This window comes from Vigna unguiculata, chromosome 4, assembly GCF_004118075.2.
Source record: "Vigna unguiculata cultivar IT97K-499-35 chromosome 4, ASM411807v1, whole genome shotgun sequence".
NCBI classification, from domain to species: Eukaryota; Viridiplantae; Streptophyta; class Magnoliopsida; order Fabales; family Fabaceae; genus Vigna; species Vigna unguiculata.
In genome coordinates this window covers 36622828-36627352 of record NC_040282.1, presented here as the reverse complement: position 1 = coordinate 36627352, position 4525 = coordinate 36622828, and positions in this window count along the sequence as shown.

Genomic DNA, 4525 nt, shown 5'->3' with positions numbered 1-4525 from the left:
CCACGTGTCTCATGCCCACTGCAAAACCCCAATCTCTCACAAATACTCATTCCAACACACTTTCTTTTCCCACCAGTTTCACTATTTTTAGTATTTCATTAATTACGATGTCTTTTTTATTTTCTTATTATTTATTATAATTAACATTTTCTTTATTATCTTGGGGGCATTCGTGTGCCTATGTTGCTCTTGTACCCAAATAAATCATGAAAATAATTTGACGTCAACGAATCATTCATAAATTATAAATAAAATTAGATAGTTGATATCATTCAATTGAGTTCAAAATGAATTTCAGTTCACTTTGTTTGTTTTATGAATTACAAATTTTATAACTTTTCTCCATCTACTACAATTTAAATTTGGTTGACTTATTTAGAAATGTTTTTTTATTCTTTATTTATTTTTTTAATTTATAATTAGTATATTTACTTATTTCATCGATTGTTATTATAAAGAAAGATAGTACTTAAAAATTAAGACGTAAATGTTTTAACAAATAAAGAAATAAAATATAAAAATTATTGAAACATTATTTAACAATATTTATTAAATTGTTATACTATAATAAATAATTATGACAAAACATTTATAAAATAAGTCATAAAATAATATTATTGTATATAAATTATATGTTAACTTATATTTTATCTAATTTAAATGGGAGATTAAGTGAGGCAAAATAGGTTTGACCTATTTTTAATAAAGATGAACTTTTTTCACTCAATCCAATTCAAATTTGTGTCAAGTTCATGAATTTAGACTTATTGTAATATTTCCAAATAAATAATATAACTAATTGCAAAATTAATTATACTGTAATGGTATGAATAATATTTGTATTATTATTTTTTATATAAAAGAGATAAAATTATCTTGAAAGTGTTATGTGAATAGAATTAGTATTATCTTTTGGTTTAATTATTCTGATAGTTTTCACTTTGGTAGATGTGTGTTAATTTTGTCTCTATTTTTTAAAATAAATCAATTGCATTTCAATTTTTGAAAAAAATGTTTTAATTATGTTCCTTTTAGAACAAAATTACTAACATCATTAACAGCATGTCACATGTCAATATGTGATTCTTTTTAAAATATTTTTTAATTCTTTCTTTTTTTAAAATTTTTAATTTTTTTTCTGCAAAAAATTTGGTTGACATGTGTTAGATCCACAGTGTGACATATGACATTATTAGTGGCACGTGACAGGACAATGTCACGTGTTTGTGTCATTGACAAATGTCATTATCTTAGTCCTTATTTACATCACGTTGATTCAATTTTGTTCAATTCTTTTTTTTAATAATTGAAACATGTTTTTTTATAAGATTAAAACTAATTAAGTATAAATATTTTTACAAAATTAAATACTGATATTTATATTAAAATTTAGTGGTAAAAAATATTAATAAAATACGAGTTAATAATATATAGTAATGTAATATGTTAATAAGTCATTTTTAATAGAAATATATTTGTATAACATTCATACAAATAATATAATTGGTCTCAAATTGGAAAGAGACAATATAATTCTATTTTGAAAAAAAAAATAACGATTAACAAAACACGAGTTAATAATATACAACAATTTAATATGTTAAAAAAAATTTAATAAAAAAAATTTATATAAATAATAAATTTGGTCTCAAAATGGGGAGACACAATATTACTCTATTTTGGAAAAAAATTAAGACAAAATTGAATCAAAGAGACATAAGTATAGACTAAAAAGACATATATAAAAACTAAATTAAAATCAATACAATGAGACCTAACAATGACACTGACATATGATATTGTCTATGGTTCTTCCACTTGGTACTAATAGTGTCATGTATCACATTAGGAACCTAACAACAAATTTTTGTTGCATAAAAAATTAAAATAATAAAAATAACCACAATTGAATACGTGACACACAATTAACCACGTTAATAATTTTTTCTGAAAAAAAAAACTTTATTGAGACTATTTTTAAAAATCGAAACGCAATTAGAACTTTTCAAAAATAACAACCAATCGATATTCTCCTATTATGAAGACCATCCAAGTAATCAAGCTAATTTTTTTTTTATATAGAAACAGTAGAAATAATATCTTGAAATTGAATAGGAGGGTAAGGCGGAGTTTGGATTGTTAAGTTGACAGCTAAATTTTGATTAAATATTTGACACGGCGCACGCAATCTGCATGTGGATCTTTCAAGTTCATTGCACTGCCATTATTATAACAAGAGTTATGACATTTCCCAACCATTTCTTTTATCAAGGTAATAATCCAAAATCTTCAATTAATTAATTAATTTTCTTCAAATTGTTCAGTCAAATGTTTACCACCCAATCGATACAATCTATATAGAAACTTTTGTGTTCATTGTACACTGTTAAGTACTTTTCAATTTTCATACTTCTTCATTGACCCAACTCTTCCAATTACATGGGATTTTTATTTTATTTGATTCCCCAATATTTTGTCAAGAAAAAAAAAATAAAAATTAGGTTCAGGTATTTGCTATTTCATCTAGAAGGTAAGAAGTTGGAAAAGAAAAGACCAAGTGTGTATTAATAATATGGTCAAATAATTGGACTGAAGACCACTAATTCATCATATAAACAAAATCATTATTGTAATTCAAAATTTATGACAATTATGCTCTTTAAATGGAAACAAACTGATTTCAAACTTCAATTTATTATTATCAAACTTGCTTTTACTTTTTCCAATAACTTTTTTTTTCTTTCTATTTTTACTAATACAGAATCCCATTTATGTCTGATGGTTAGAAACATGTCATCTGTGTTTAATAGGATTAATTAATTTGCATTACTTTTCAAAAATAAAGTTTCTATATCAATCACAAATACTTGATATATCAATTTTACGTTATCGTGACCAATTTTATGTTTTTTTTTTTTTCTAAAATTTTTGTTCGACAACGTTTGGATATAAACATAACGTGTCTAGATGATGAGTGTAAACAATTTTTTGTAAAGTATATATAGAGATTGAGAAGACTAATTTAAATGACAAAAAAAAACTTAATCAGAGAAATTAAAAAATTATTTAAGTATACGATTAATTATTAATTAAAGTGTAACCAAATGAGTGTTTAACTTTTATTTGGGGAAAGATGTGTCTGAGTAATATACGACAATGACTTGGTCTTAAAGCCAAATGCATGGTGAACTCACACAAATTACAGATTATCGCATCTCCATATTATATTTTAATATATATATATATATATATATATATATATATATATATATATATAGAGAGAGAGAGAGAGAGAGAGAGAGTGTATGTTTGGAAAATTGATATAAATGGAGAAGTCGTTTTCAAGAAATAATAAATCACCAATCATGTTGAGAAAAAATGGTGATCTAAGTTGGAATGGCATTGTCATTTTAAACAAAATTAAATCCAAAATTTCATTTTTGCTGGGAAAGAGAATTTGAGGTCATAATAATGCATAATAAGTTTTTAAAATAATTTATTTGCGAAAAATAAGTTATTCACTATATATAGTTAAATTTAAAAAATAAATTGTTTTCAATTATTTAAAAAGATATTATTTAATCTTTCTTGCAACATATTTTACTGTAAATATGATTTTAGTAATTCTAATATTAAGAAGAAAAAAAATCACTAAAGATAAATAACATGAATAAGTAATGATATTTTATATGACATTCCCTTTTTTGGTTAAATTTTATGTGATATTCTAAAACTTGGAAACTTTTTTTTTTATATATAAATTTAATATTTCTAGTAATATTTTTTAATTTTCATCCGACTAAAATATTATTTTTAGCATCTGAAATTTCAAAATAAATTGTGAATTGTATTTAAGATTTCACTTTAATGGGCGAGGTATTTTAATTTCCTAATATATATATATATATCAACTCTCAACTTGAGATTGAGAATGCCCTAGATGAGAGCAGTTATTAATTACGACGAAATATATATAGAAAAAAAATATATATTATAGGATTAAAAGTCAACCTAATTTCCCTTCAATGTCGTCCTTTTTTTCAATTGAAATAAACTTATCTTGACTATTATATTTAATATCATACATTAAATTAAATAAAGTAATAAACGTTTTGAAGTAGTTTAATTGTATTGTATTCTTTTTCCCTATAGTTTGAAATTTGTTTTTGTTCGATATCGAAATAAGTCTTTATATTTTAAAATTAGTAGATTTGGTCGACCATGTTTTTTTTTTCACTTCAAATTCTCATTTTATATCCAAAATTTTGGATTTTCGATATTTAGTACCAAAAAATTGAAATTTAAATACTTTTTAGAATGCAATATTAGATTTTACAGAAGAACAGTGTTTAATTAAATTTGATACTTTGAATGAAGAAGATTCTAGTGTGTGTCTATAATAATCTAAAATCTATTATTTTGGAAGTGATAAAAAAAAAATGTACAATATTGTAATCCACAATGTGGTAAATTGATAGCAGAAATTGCAGACATGTCACATTGTGTGGCCATTATTTCACTGTTG